The sequence below is a fragment of the Urocitellus parryii genome, chromosome Y (genome assembly GCF_045843805.1).
Source record: "Urocitellus parryii isolate mUroPar1 chromosome Y, mUroPar1.hap1, whole genome shotgun sequence".
NCBI lineage: Eukaryota > Metazoa > Chordata > Mammalia > Rodentia > Sciuridae > Urocitellus > Urocitellus parryii.
This window is the reverse complement of record NC_135548.1, coordinates 19,692,795-19,709,068: the sequence shown is the minus strand read 5'-3', so window position 1 is coordinate 19,709,068 and position 16,274 is coordinate 19,692,795. Positions and strand designations below refer to the sequence as shown.

At 38.3% G+C, this 16,274-nt stretch overlaps 1 pseudogene; it reads right to left on the bottom strand.

The window, feature by feature from the left end:
• Positions 1 to 11,203: 11,203 nt before the first annotated feature.
• LOC144250963 (phosphatidylinositol 3,4,5-trisphosphate 3-phosphatase and dual-specificity protein phosphatase PTEN pseudogene) lies at positions 11,204 to 13,093 on the bottom strand (annotated as a pseudogene).
• Positions 13,094 to 16,274: the final 3,181 nt, after the last annotated feature.

Sequence of the window (16,274 nt, the reverse complement as noted above, 5' to 3'; positions counted from 1 at the left end):
AGAAATAGCAAAATAAGGATGATCTTGAAAACAAACAAACTACAAACAACTTCTCTTGCCAACAAAAGTGGTACAATCCAGTTAGTTAATCAAAAATTAACGTTGAGGCTGCGGGTGTAGCTGAGTGGTGGAACATGTTCTTACCATGCTCAAGGCCTTGGGTACTACCCTAGCACCAAAATAGATAGATGAATGAGTGAATGTTAAATTTGATATCCATCTAGGTGATTTAAAATATTTACATAATCAGAATGCTATATATACCTTTGACAATTTCCTGTGTAGTTTTTAAATCTAAGTTGATAGTAAATATAAAAAAAAATACTTTCTATTTCCTTGATCTCAAATAATTCGTTCAAGTACATTTTGGATCACTTAGATGAGCAACTTTAAAAAAATAGCTTTATGGAAAATGTTAAGCATACACACATTAGAATAGAGTAATAAGGAGTCACTTCATTTGTAAATTCCTCTGAGACAGTGTGGAGTTCCCATCTCTACATGAGGAGGACCTGAGAATCTGACTGACTGACCTGGAACAATTGATTTACCTGGACTGATTTCTAATATATGAAATGTGATAACTGTTTTAGTGAACTTTCTCACTGCTGTGACTGAAACAGCCAACAAGCACAAATTTAGATAAGGAAAAGTTTATTTGTAGCTCACAGTTTCACAGATATCTGTGCATTTCTAGCAGGCTCCATTCCTTGGGAATTTATGTGAGGCAAAACATTGGTGGGAGAATTGGTCAGAGGCCAGGAAGCAGAAAACTAAGCCCAGATCAAAACATATATTCCAAAGGCACATCCCCAGAGACCCACTTTATGGGTCTCCTGCAGCCATACCCTCTCTGCCTACAGTTACCAGACCATTAATCTCTATCAAGGGATTAATTCACTGATTGGGTTCAGGCTCTTATAACTCAATAATATATCACCTCTAAACCTTCTTGCATTGTCTCACACATGAGCTATTGAGGGACATCTAATATTGAAACTGTAACAGATAGTGTACAATATAGCTTGGGGACCCCTGTTTGTTGAACAGGACTCTTCATGCACACAGCACAGTGCCCCAGTGTAGGAACTGCTTCAGTAGTAGTATCATGATCTTCTCTCCTTTGTTCTCTCTTCCTTCAGCCATGCTTTCTTTATGTTATGTTAGATTATGTTGATTTCTTCTGTACACCTTCTCAAGTGTCTGTGTCCCATAGTCAAATGTAAGTGTGACCTGAGTAGCTCTGTGTTCTTTGAGGGCTATTATTTGGGACATGTCCCCATTCCCTTTTGAAATAACAGTTGGATAACAGAGTGGATCCACAGGGTTGATGTGGGAAGACATTTCTATCACCTGTGTAAGAGGACCTAGTAGCAGCAGCAGTTCTTACTGGTATTATTGGGATTCCTACACAAAGATGAAAGTAACATGGTTATTGAACTTGTTGTTTGAGTGTTTTATGGTAGTTATATGGACAAACAACTCTCAACCCAATGTCATTTATTATTCATTGATTGATTTGAATACACTCACATGTAGGGTACTTTCTTCATCTTGGAACTGAAGAAAGTAAAATTTCTTACTTTTAGAGATCTGACTTACTAGGGGACATTAGTTTAATCTGACTTTTCTTTATCTTACAAATAAGTTGGTACTCTTAGGTAAAAACTTTTAGAAGACTGGTTAATTGCTTCACCCCTCCCCTGACCCAGGAAATGGTAAGGTCTTCCTGAGGTGGATGGTGCTAGGGAACCCACCTCCAGGGGAGTGCAGCACGTTTCTGGGAGTTGAATGGTTTTTGTTTGGCTTTATTTTTATTGGAATATTACTCACCTCTCATGTGACCTAGGGGAATTGACATTACTCTCTAGGTAAACATAGCAATCCTGGAAAATAGGTGAGCTTGCAACAACTGTAATAATGCAGCCAATTCTCATACACAGTTAAGCATTACAGCCAAACTCCCTAAGAAAAAACAGTTAAGAAAGTTTATGAAAAGCTTGTTAAATTTAATAAATAAGCTTAATAAACTACTCCTTAAATCCAAAGGCCCTTCCTGATAAAGTAGGTCATAAGGAAAAGAATAATAAAAAATATATGCCTATGCCAACAGTCATGGGTCCCTATGGGCCAGCTAACATGATTGGGGGTAGGTTTTGGCGACCCCTCATAGTCCCGGACCAGAGCCAACTTCCACCTTGCCTCCTTGGTCCTGGGCAGGAAAATATGATCCCAATGTAGGATTGATATTAAATGTTAATAATAAATGGGTACGCTATAGGGATTTAAGTAAATGGGAATGAAGCAGACATAGGGGGACCCCTTGATGCTTAAACCTAGAGAAGAAAAGTTAATCATTAGAAAACAAATAAGTCGATGGTTTTGGACTCAGGGACCAGCTAGCAGGGCTGAATGGTATGACTCTTCACCATTAGAGTGATTAAAAATAATAGTCAAATCTTTTAAGTTAACCACTTGCTATAACTGCAGCACTGGTCCAGGTTTGAAATAGTGTAAATCAGCTTGAGAGATAGGATAAATGTTTGAGTCATAGCCAACTATTATTAAGCTTAGCTAAGTGTAACAGCTCAAGGCAAAACACAAAATGAAAGTTAAAAGTGCTTACTGCTGCTTAGGATTAATTATGAATTTTGTCTGATTAGGCTTACTCAAAAATGAAACTACTTCCTTGAATAACAACTTCTGTGCTTCCTGCCTTGTAAACACAAAGTATTGTAATCACTCCAAAAAGAATAGCATATATGATTCAAGACATAAGTGAAGATTCATATTCAGCACCTTCACTTTTGTGTCTGTGTTGTTTCTCCACCACTCCTCGCCGACTCCTTGTCATGCAGTTGTCCTCTGAGATCCCATACAAGGCTGGGGCCTGGCAGTTAATTATGCTCCATGCTTATCTAAAGCAGCTGAATTTGAAGATGTTCACCAGTAACTGCTCTCCTCACAATGACAGGCTTTTGACCGTAATAGATGCATGTGGAGGCTGGACCTCCTTGCCCAGTCGTTTGCTGTTTCCACTACTTGGGAAGTCACTGTGTGATGGCTGTTTGATGGTGGAGGAAGGAGTATAGCTACTTAAAAGATAGCAGTCGGGAAAGAAAGCATACATGTGGACAAAAGATACATAAGATCTTGACAAATACTTGCAGATATTCTTGCTCTTAGATGTTCAAGGTGGTCTGCTGAGCTATTAAACTAATTGGCCTGAAAAAATAGAAAGTGACCAGTTTCTAAAAGGAAACAAGAGGAAAAAGAAGAAAATGAGGTTGGGAAGATGGGGATGGAAAGTGAGGGAGAGGGACAAATGAACCTTCATGTTACAAAATCCAAATTTAGAATGACTAAATCAGTGAAGTATATATATGAGAAAACACTGGAATAGGAAAACATGAAGACCAAGGCAAGCACAGGCTATGCAAGTCCTCTATTTTGATGATGAGCTAAGAACCTCAAATTTAGTTGGACAGATATTTTAAAAAGTGAATGAAGAGACTATGGAAAACTGATCAAGTACATTCTCTTTTCAAGTGATTTTTATCTTCAGATTTCAGAAAAATTCATATACCCAAGTCTTATTGGTCTGGGGTACAAATCAACATTTATATTAATAAGTCTACTATGTTTCCATTTCAAGCATACAAGTGGAGGACCAATCTACTCCTCAACTACAAACTGAATTTTATGTTCATTCCGAAAATACTAAGTAAAATACCAAATAACTAATCTTGTCACTGACATCAGTGCTTCCAGCACTTCATATCTAGTTGGGGGCTGCATATCTAGTTCAGCCTGTTCTGGAACTAGCTTTTCATCTCTTCTGCTTCCTCTTTCCTCTCAGCCATCCTGCTCACATAGCACCCCATCCAAGGGGTGAATTGGAAGCATTTGGTTTTCCTTTAATTTTATACAGCTCATATGAATTTGAGGCCTTATGACATATGAAGAAACAGCCCAGCCCCTATGTACTAGACATTATTCTAGCACCCAGGATTTGAGTCTTTCTTTACCAAGCAAAAAAGAATTTAGTTCATTTTTCTTCAACTAGGGAGACTAAATGCTGTGAAGTAGACCCTATACCCTGGCTTAGAAGAAAATCACAAACTATTCAAAGTCCTCCAAAGAACTGCCACCACCAGCTCCACACCATGTCCATTCCTGTGCTGTTTGAGAACTGGTTTGCACCCACTGAGACTGTTCACAGTCTAAAAAGGACAGGAACTTATCTCTGTCATGATGAGGACAAGAGGGTGGTATTCTTCTTCCTTTTAACAGTCAACCCTCAATCTTGAAAGAGATGCTACTTCTCCCTGAATTATGGGAGTCTCTCTTGAGAAGTTGATTTTCAATTGTGTAATTACTCTCTCTGATAGACTAGCATTAGCATCTGTTAAAAACCAGTAAATGAACAAAGGGAGACAGAACTAATTGCATATTTTAAGTTACTGTGTCTATTCATCCAACAATTCCACAGACTTAAAGCCAAGTTATAAGATTGAAGCAACACAAAAGATATGCTATGAAATTCTAAATTTAGAGATTTATCAAGCACAGAATTTTATGTGCCACACTTGCAGATGTTTTTATTTCCTAGTAATCCCAGCAACAGTACCAACAGACAATAGTTTGTCATCCCCTAGAAATGAATACACACATTTTATCATCATCATAATTTAAACATGATGTCACCTGTCCATTCTGGCTCCAATAAATAGGAATGATAAAAAATGGAGTATGTCTAGAACACACACACACAAAAAAAAGTTTATTGGAAAAGTGAGAATACATACAAAAACTTCTTTGTTGAATTCTTGTGAAGAAACATTTAAATATTCTCCCATTAAATAAATTACAAACCAAATCAATATGCACATAACCGAAATTCTGACAATGGACTGTCTTTTTAAGTAAAATATTCATCAAATGACACAGATTGGTGAAAAATGAAGGATTTGCTGGTCAAACATGCTCAATAGTGCAATGACCCTTCTGAAAGTTAAGGAGAGACTTTAGTAGTTACGTATAAGAATCACAAGAATACAGGAAGCTCTTACTTGGTAGTAAGAACTTTTTCATAATCTCCCTTCTCCTGTACATCAAGCCTTTGAGAGTTAATTCAAACAACAATGGCATAAAAGTGATAACACAATTGTTTTTCAGAGCATCTTAAATGTGCAGAGGTAACTTTGGGAATTATGGAGTGCTCTCAGTTTGAAACTGGAACTCTTTCAGGAGACAGATGCAGGCAGGTAGGTGGTTGGTTAAAGTTCTGTCATCAGTGGAGGCCCAGGCCAAGGGTTTAGAACCCTGGCCACCACTTATAAGCTGGAAACACTGTGTACATTCCACAGCAGTTTTGAATTTCATGGATTGATGGTTACAAAGAATAGTTAAGATTTAAATGATCAATGTCTCTGTGCCAATAACTTAAAGAAAACTCAATTGTCCACTGTTACTGTGACAGGGACAAGCACTATGTGCAATAGGCTGGTGTATAGAGAGGTGCTCATGCCACCTCAGGGGAGCCAGAGAAAGCTTCCCTGATGAACCTAAGTCTGTCTTGGGTTCTAAACTAGATAAAAGGTTTAAAACGTCATTTTGAATTTAAAAAATGTACCAGTTAAGAACTTTTGGTACCCAAAAGATACATTTTATTTGACATTTGTCCATCTCACAGAAATCTATGACTAGAAATATAAAAGTAGGGCAAATGGGTAGAAAAAAATATCAACTAGGAACTCTTTGATTTTAAGCAGTCCATGTATGAGTGTGCATGTGCACATGTGTATGTTCAATTAGCAATTTGACAGCCCATGTTGAAGTTGAAGTGTTTTGCCCCACATTCTCTCCTCATGCCCAGCTGGCTGCTGGGTCAATAACTTCCCTACTATTTTTTTGAACACAGAAGTGCTCACCAGGTAAACTCATCTGCCTGCCTAGTGACTACCTGTGATTGCCCATAGTGAATAGGCCAGAGAAGGCTTATGGTGGGCTAGAAATATCTACTTCACAAATTCAGTCATCCTTGAAGGACTCTGGAATAAGGAACCCATAATAATGAGGAATAGACCTTTTAACTGGCAAAAAAAGCTTACGGAGATCTTTTAGGTGAGTAACCTTGTACACATTTGTGCATAACTGTTTTTTTTTTTTTTTTTTTTCATTTTTGGAACTGGAGATTTAATCCAGGGGCACTTTTCCACTGAGTTTTATCCTTAGCTGTTTTTCTTGCTTATTTGTGTGATTTTGAGACAGGGTCTTGCTTAATTGTTTAGGGCAGAAGTTTCTGAAGCTAGCCTTGATCTTGCAATCCTTGTATCTCAGCCTTGCAAGTTGCTGAGATGACTAAATCCACCATACCCAGCATAACTTGGTTTCTTAAAATGCGGATAAACAAAGTAGCAATCACATAGTACAAGGAAATGATAATAATTATAATAGCAGAAGCTAACACTAAAATGCTTACTATGGGTCATGAACAATCAGATGAAATAAATCCCAGCAAAATCAAAACATTTTTTATCTCAGTGGTTTAATATAGAATAGCATTTCAATATAATTCCCTTTCAAACAAAATATCAAAACATAATCTTTATTTTGTAGAATTTGGCAAAGATTAAAATTGCTAGAGACAATTTAACATAAATAGTTCTACTGCCCATCAACAGTGATGTCCAAAAGATCCCTCTCTAGACCTAGAATCACTCATAGTCTACCAGCTAGATCTGTTCCATGTATTAGTCCTCAACATACATGAAAAACAACATAAAGATGTGGAAATGTTATGCTGCCTTTTCTTTATTTCATACAAAATGTATACATATCTGTATGGCTTAATCAGCCTTTGTTCATTGCCCTAAATTCAGAGACAAGTTCAAATAATTAAGTGACAATCTACATCATTGTTTATCAACTCTTTGTGGTTTATAGCCAAAGAATAAAAACAGTTTTTAACAACAGAATTTAAAAGATAGGGGTAAAGTCAACCAGATACACTAAATACCATAAAAGATTTAGGAGGATTGCAAGATTGAGTCCAGCCTGGGGAATTTAGTGAGACCTGGTATGAAAATAAAATTTAAAAAGAACTGAAAATGGTGCAAAATTGTGAAAATACATCATGATCCACCTTTAGTTCAGCTGCTGGTTCAGTCCTTTTATACATATTGGATCCTCAGCCCAAGTCAGGGATGTCTCTCTCTCTCTCTCTCTCTCTCTCTCTCTCTCTCTCTCTCTCTCTCTCTCTCTCTCTCTCTCCTACATTTTCCTTGAATGTGTATCTACCTTCCTAAATAAGCCTTGGATAATGTCTGTTTAAAAGGAAAAGAAAAGAACTGGGGGTATAGTCCTGAGTTCAATCCCCACCAACCCACCCCCAAAAGGCAAACCAAGTTCTGAGGTTGTGTGTGTAGGATGAAAGAGAAAAGCCTCATAATTGTGTATAAGAATGGCCTCAGAATTTCTTCCAAGATTTAGCCCCTACCAATAATAAGTACCATCTTTAAGTGCCAAGCTGTCCATCACCTTAATACATTGTATTACGGAAATGTCCAACTATATTAAAGGATTTTAGTTTCCATTATCGACTTCATTGTGAAAATCTCTGAGAATATACACACCCAAATTCTAATCTATTTTAGCCTTCACACCCCTTTGAATCCACATATCCCTCACCATCCCTCACACAGCTGTCATCTCAATAAATATTTACTGAAGGAATGATGAGTTTATAGTTTATTTCATGGGAAATCCTTTTATAATGAAAATTTTGAAATTATTTTAGTAATATACTATACATTGTTGGCATAATTCCAGATGATGAAAGCAAGTCAATATCTTTTACCTGAGGAATCACAAGGAAATAATGGTCCAGAATTTATTGCCTACAAAATTTCCTTACAATGCCTCTGCTAAATTTCTTTTTTTTTTTTTGACAATAATGAGACTTTAATCAGTTTTAAGTGGAGTTTATAACACTAAGAGATAAAGGGTTGTTAACAAACACAATAACAAATGGACATCTGATTGGTATGAGGCATTATCCTGTACACATTTTTTTTTTTGTGTGTGTATCCTCAGTGCATAGCATTTACACACAGAGCCACTGCTGCACAGCACAAGAGTATCTGAAGAGGCTGAATCAGAGTAAGGCTGTTTAACAGACTGAAATTTTTTAGTATATATATATTCTATATGAAAACAGATTGAACTTTTGAACTGGCAGGTAGAAGGCAACTCTGCCAAATACTAAAGTTAAAGCTCCCACTTTAGTGCACAGTTCCACCCCTTCCATCTGCATGCATGACACATTAATGGTATTTAAAGGTAAACGAGGCACTTTGTGGCAACCACAGCCATCGTTATGAACATATTGCACAAATTTTCTATAACTAAACATGTAACTTGTACCCTACTCATATTTTTAAAGCTGAAACATTTGATGCTGCTGGTAAACTCCACATATGTGTTTATAACCTGTGCCACAGCAAAGAATGGTGATGCTGTTTATTCAACTACCCTTTCATAATTATGACAAAAATGTTCAAGAGGAATTACAGAGGACTTGGTATGGTACAGGGCCCAAATGTAAGCTTTCTTAAGTGATGTCTTCAAGTAACTTCAGACATGTAAGCTGCTGCACATCCAAAAAGTCTAAGAAAACATTCCAGAAACTTGGGAGAGATTACCTACAGAATGTATTTCAGGCTAATTATGAATACTGACATAAATAAAGTTTAGGACTTGAAAACCTTTCATTCATAACAATTCTTGTCAAATTCTAGGGGTATGGTAACTGAAATAAAGGAAGGAGAGTGTGTATAATATATATATATATATATATATATATATATATTTATAATGCCATTTTTCCATTTCCAATGACTACACCATAAAATGTAAGCAAGGCTTCTCAAAAACACTGAAACATTCAAAATCAAAACCCTCATTCAGACCTTCACATTCCAAAGGAAAAATAATAACAGTGCAAAAGCCCAGTATAATATCATTATTTATGACCTGGCCCTCCATGTTACATATTGGAACAATACAAGTTATGTTTTAATATGCTGTGCCCAAAACTATAATAAAGAACAATATTAATAACTAATTTCAAAACAGGAATAGATATCTCATTTTAGTCAATTATTTTCAGCATTTATGAAACATAAGGTGTCATAAATTTCAATGGTGAGATTTTAGGAATAGATGTCTCTGGCTTTACCAATTTAACTTCTGAGCCATCAATACTCTATATATCAGTGTTTAATTATAAATGTGTAAATCCTAGGAGCTTTTTTAAAAACTTTGTTGAGTGAAATTGATGAGGTATGGAAAACATTATTTACCAAGAAAACTTTAGATGAAGTTCTGCCTAATCTATTTACCATTAAAGTCTATAAATGCTGCTGTAGTAGGTCCTATGCAATCTGTATTTGTAAATTATAACTAGTCAGACCACAGCTAGTGGACAATTTCAGCACCAATAAGTTATTGAAAATGGGATTCTACACCATTAAGAAATATAATGGCTAGGTATTCAAATGACAAGGTCAAGGTATAATTTGAAAGATACCAAGTTTCTGGGGGAAAATCCTTTTTAATAGTATTTTCACATTAGCTTTACAATAGTCATTGTACTCTGCTAAAAATCATATGCAGTCTGAGCATATCAAATATATGATGTTTAAGAAGTGAAATTGAAGTCCTAGTCCCAATTCTAACACTATGAAATGACTTAACACTGCACGTTAAAAAAAAAAAAAAACTATTCAATAGCAAATCAATAAAGCCTATGTAAAACAATTTCTACTGAAAAATTAAATGCCTTATTTATGCAGTGTTGAAAATTTACTGCAACTCTAATTTCCTTTTTAACACAATTTTAATATACACATATATGTATTCAATATTCAAGTAAAATTCCCTAACAGTTAATGACATTTAAAAAATGTGCAAAACTGCAAAACTCATTGTAATAGAATGTGTAAGGTCAAAAGGGTGGAACAGCTGACAGCTACTGGATTGAATAAGTGCATCATAAATCTTTGAAGAAAAAAAAAAAAACACTTACTGTAGAATCTGAAATTGAAATTTCCTGTGCATCATTACAAAATATTTTATATTTAATGAGAAAAAGGAAGTTTGCAGGCAGCACATAGAAGCATCCACAGCAGGTATATGATTGAAAATTAATAAAGTAAGTGTAAGTTGTTGACTGATGTAGGTACTAATAGCTTCCGACTTTTAGCACTGGCATTGATTACACAGGAGATGGAGAAGTCATTATAATTGAGAAAACATATTTAATAAATCATTGTCAATTTTTATAATGTTTCAAGCCCATTCTTTGTTGATAGCCTCCACATTTATATGGTTAAGTCATTGTTGCTGTGTTTCTTATCTATGCCCACATTGTTTTTATATCCCTTCATTTGTGGATTCTTAAGATGTTTCGCAAGGTTCACTCCTGTACCCCAATACAAATTCATCCTTCTAGCTGCCTTTTCTAGCACCAATATGCTTTTTAAAAAAATGCACAAACAACAAGCAGTGACAGCGGCCAATTCCTCAAATGTCCAGATTAATAATGATAGCATGCTAAAGAAAGGTGTGTGTAAATAGCTGGAGATGGTATATGGTCCAGAGTCCAGCATAAAATATATTCCTTTCTGAGCATTCCCTCCATTCCCCCAACCCAAATACATGCATTAGAAGGTAGCAAAACCCTTTAAAAACTTCTCTTAGACAACTGTGAACTTATCTGTTGCCACAAGTGCAAAGGGGTAGGATGTGAACCTGTAATTCACAAAGCTCTTTAGACCACTTAGGTTGGTGACAGAACACAAAAGGAAAAATTCCTATATATACACATCAGTCTGCCTCCACTTTTTATAAAACTGAAATAAAATGGGAAAGTGCCATGTTTATTTATCCTAATTGAATTTTAAATGTGCTTTTGACACAAAAGTATATACATGACACAGCTACACAACCTTTTTTTTCAACTGGACAAGTGTCAAAACCCTGTGGATGTATAGGGTAAAACAAGATTGGTCAGGAAAAGAGAATTGTTCCTATAACTGGTAATCTGACACAATGTCCTATTGCCATTTTTAAAAAAAGGTCCATTTTCAGTTTATTCAATTTTGTTTTCATGGTATTTTTATCCCTCTTGATAAAAAATTCAGACTTTTGAAATTTGTGTATGCTGATCTTCATCAAAAGGTTCATTCTCTGGATCAGAGTCAGTGGTGTCAGAATATCTATAATGATCAGGTTCATCGTCACTAACATCCGGTGTTACAGAAGTTGAACTGCTAGCCTCTGGATTTGATGGCTCCTCTACTGTTTTTGTAAAATACAGTTTCACCTTAAAATTTCAAGAAAAATATCGGTTGGCCTTGTCTTTATTTGCTTTGTCAAGATAATTTTTTGTTAAAGTAAGTACTAGATATTCCTTGTCATTATCTGCACGTTCTATACTGCAAATACTATCGATTTCTTGATCACACAGACTTCCATTTTCTACTCTGAGGTTTCCTCTGGTCCTGGTATGAAGAACGTATTTACCCAAAAATGAAACATTTTATACTTTTTAGCATGTTGTTCTGTTTGTGGAAGAACTCTACTTTGATGTCACCACACACAGGCAATGGCTGAGGGAACTCAAAGTACATGAACTTGTCTTCCCGTTGTGTGGGTCCTGAATTGGAGGAATATATCTTCACCTTTAGCTGGCAGACCACAAACTGAGGATTGCAAGTTCCGCCACTGAACATTGGAATAGTTTCAAACATCATCTTGTGAAACAACAGTGCCACTGGTCTATAATCCAGATAATTCTTTAACAGGTAGCTATAATAATACACATAGCGCCTCTGACTGGGAATAGTTACTCCCTTTTTGTCTCTGGTCCTTCCTTCCCCATAGAAATCTAGGGCCTCTTGTGCCTTTAAAAATTTTCCCCGATGTAATAAATATGCACAAATCATTACACCAGTCCGTCCCTTTCCAGCTTTACAGTGAATTGCTGCAACATGATTGTCATCTTCACTTAGCCGTTGGTCAAGATCTTCACAAAAGGGTTTGATAAGTTCTAGCTGTGGTGGGTTATGGTCTTCAAAAGGATACTGTGCAACTCTGCAGTTAAATTTGGCGGTGTCATAATGTCTTTCAGCACATCTTACTACATCATCAATATTGTTCCTGTATACGCCTTCAAGTCTTTCTGCAGGAAATCCCATAGCAATAATGTTTGGATAAATATAGGTCAAGTCTAAGTCGAACCCATCCTCTTGATATCTCCTTTTGTTTCTGCTAACGATCTCTTTGATGATGGCTGTCACGTCTGGGAGCCTGTGGCTGAAGAAAAAGGAGGAGAGAGATGGCAGAAGCTGCTGGTGGCGGGGCTTCTTCTGCAGGATGGAAATGGCTCTGGACTTGGCGGTCGCTGATGCCCCTCGCTCTGCTGCCGCTTGGCTCTGGACCGCAGCCGGGTCATGGCTGCGGCGGCGGCTGCTGGATGGTTGCAGAGACTGGGCCTGCCTCTCCTCAGCAGCCAGGGGCCTGGCAGCGGCGGCAGCGGAATGGGGAGACGACGAATAATCCTCGGAACGGCTGCCTCCTCCAGCTGCCTCCGGAGCCCGGGCCGGGAGGGGGGGGTGCGGGGGGGGGGTGCGGCGGCGGCGGAGGGAAGGTTTAAAACCGGCCCGGGTCCCTGGATGTGCCGCCATGTTGGAGGCAGTAGAAGGGGAGAGACCAACTCTCCGGCGTTCCCAGCCCTGGAAATGGTGACAGGCGACTCCGACCCCCTCCCAGGAGCTGTGGCAGCAGCCGCTGCCGCTTCTCCCCCCCTCCTGGAGTGGGACGTGCCCCCGCGGAGCCTCAGCCGGCTCCCGCCTGAGCCCACGGCTGAAGCCAAGGAAGAGGCTGCACGGTTAGAAAAGACCAAGAGGAGGCGAGGAACGCCGCCGCTGCCGCCGCCGCAGGCCGGCCGGCTCCCGGAGGGCACTGCCCCCGCGCTGCTCACAGGCGCTGAGAGGGGCTCTGAGCCGTGGCCACTGCCGTCTCTCATCTCCCTCGCCTGAGCGGGGCCTAGCCTCACAGCGGCTCAACTCTCAAACTTCCATCATGGCTGCAGCTTCCCCTCTGCTGAATTTCATCAGTAAGAAACGTGTATTTTTTGTTTGCTTGAATACTTTATGTGTTTGCTGCTTCCTCAGAGTATACTTTTTCAAATGCTTATTGATTACCTAAGAACAATTAATGAAAGGGCTCTGGAAAAGAATTGAGAGCCCACATGTAGAAAGTGTATAGAGCCCATGAAAGAGTATTATTAATTTGTAAGTTAATCAGTATGGTAATCTCTATGTCAATGTGAAAATTTTGGAATACATTTTTCAAATATCTATAGAGTACTAGCTTGGAGATTTTTAAATTGATGTTTATGAAATACTACTTCTGAAAAATCAAAAATATTTTGAAAATTATTGGACAGAGTTTATGTCAGAGTTATGTTTTATGTACTAATATCAGTAGAAAAATATCACTTTCTAATATCCGGATTTTTTTCTTCTTTACAGCACATTGCATGAGGGCCCTTCTTTGCACTTATCCTTCCTGAATCTTTGATGTGGTCTTTTGACCCTGAACCCTTTGAGCACCTGCTTAACTTTTACTTCATCATCCCATTAAATTTTGCTGATAACTGATATTCTTTGCCTCTCAGGATCTTAATCAACTCAACATCAGTTATCTTCATCTCCTTTCTCTTTCTCATAACACAATCTGTGTTTCTCAAAGCATGGCCCTTGGAACAGTAGCATAACCAAACTGGAATTGTGTTAGAAAGACACATTCTCAGGGTCTACCCTATTCAGGTTAAATATCAGATCTAACAGAGAGTGAATCAGCAGTCTGTGCTTAACCAGGCTCTGCAGGTCATTCAGACACACTGACCTTTTAGATCTACCAGGACTAAGTATGGACACACCATGGATCAGGTACATCATCATCAGTTGGAAACTTTTTACTTCAAGATATCTCTTCTTCATTTTCTTGCCATCACTTATTTCCAGGCCCTTAAATTTGCTAAACTAATATTTGCTATGATCTAGAGGTTAGATTATCTACTGGCCTTGCCCTTACGCACTCTAGATCCCTTCCATTATGCCTATTAGCTGGCAAATGTCACTTAATTGGTTTTCTCCAACATAGACTTTTGGCAAAAATCTATGAGATTGAGAAATCCAAGCTATTTTCTTTCTCTAGGCACTTGTTGCTTGTTTGTACATGAATTTTCTTTTTAAATTCCTAATATTTCTAACATCCACTCCGTTTTTTCAAGATTGACATTTCTACTTAATTTTTCACATTGTGGGTTGATGGCCTTGTCTCTGGAAAAAGAACAAATTTACACAAACAAGTTCCCTCAATTTCCAACTGCTGGTCTTTAAACCACCTCCACAGAGATTTTGTCTAACACTAAAGTAAAGGTGAGTCTCACTCTGCAAGTTCTGATACCTCCTTGTGACTACATTAACCTTCCTCCTCAGCAATAGCAGGGGAATGCAGGGTCTCTAGGAGGAGAAGTTCAAGGCCACATATTGACAGAGAGGGTAACAAGATGAGTGATGACAATGACATAGGTGAGAAATAGATCCATGGTGAGCCTGAGGAGAAGCTGTTTTTTGGTGGCTGTTTGTCGATAACTGGATTTGGAAGAGAGGTGAGAAGGGAAAAATGAAAGTAGGGCATTAAGAAAATAGTAATAGGGATGCAAGAATGTGCCTGCTCCTCAATTAAAAGAAATGTTTCTATGCAGCAGAGGATGAGAGTGGCAGACCACTGGCCACCCTCTGTATATGGTTGATTTTCTCTTTTGTAAAGCCAAGCATAGGATAGATCCACTCCACAGGCTGCTCCTGGCACACATTTTTCCAACATTTCCATCAGAACTGAAAGGATATCTTCCCAGATCCAGTTCAATGCCATCAGGATTCTGATTGGTCCTGTCTGTTTTGTGTCCAGACCTAAGGCTACAGAAAGAGGGAGAAGACAGTATTAAGATTGACAGTCCACAGGAAAGACACAGGGTGGTTGGAGAAGCTCTTATTTACTCTCCCACAAAAGGTATGTACATTGAACTCTCTGGTTAGGAAGAACTCATATATAGGGACACAGAAACAGTATCACCTAAATGTAGTGAGTCTTGGATGGAAACCAAGGCATCTGTCTAACACTGTATATGTGAGTGTTTTATATATGTATGTATACACTGTGTATTTTATATGTATGTGTATGTATACATGTATCAATGCATGCCTTGAGTGTGTATGCACATATGTGGGTTTATATAGACATACAAGTGTGCTTACCTATGTATGGGTAAATAGTTGTTGAAGTGTGTCATAGGCCCCATACTCTGGAAGCAGAGGCTGAGATTGTCTGTGTATAACATGCTCATTGGTGATCTGCACTCATGAAAAGAAGAGAAAAGAAGTTGTGTTTGGCAAAAGAAGAAGTGAAATTTCAATGTAGCTTGACAGTGCCTGTATAAGACAGTGGAGAGTTCTGAAACAAGTATCACTACTAAGTGTTATCTTACTCAGATGGAAATGTCTAGACCAAAGTAGCCAGGCCTTGATCTTCCTACTTCACTCACCATTGAATGTGGCCTGCCCAGAAAGGCATGATGCTGGGGGAAATGCTCTCTGCAATTGAGGTAGAGACTGATGGTAAAGGCTGCCATTTGCACTCCTTTGTACTAGGCAGCATACCTCCTTGAAAGAGAAATCCAGAAGCTGCCTCTGCATGGCTACAATACCTGAGTAGAGGAAGCAGTTCTGTCAAATGCCTTCTCAGGCCACACTACCACGTGTCTGTGCCAGTCTGGAAGCAAGAAACCTAAGTGGAGGATGTCTGGGCTCAGATTAGTCTCCAGTGACTCCAGGAAAAGTAAATTCCTAGTTCTAGTATGAGTAGGTATAATAAATTCAAAATGACTACATTTTAAAAATATATCTGTCATCAAGAACTGCAGTATGTATCGCCTTTCCCCAAATGCATTGGCCTCTGAGTGATTTGGTCTCTGGGTTATATCAGAATTACTGTGCTAATTCTAGGTATGAATTCAAAAGTAATTATTCTCTAGAAGCATTGTGCTACTGACTATGTCCAACTGCACTGATGGAGAGATCACACAGAGGAACTCCAAGAGTATGGGAGATGGAGAAAGACCCATGTGAGCCCAACCA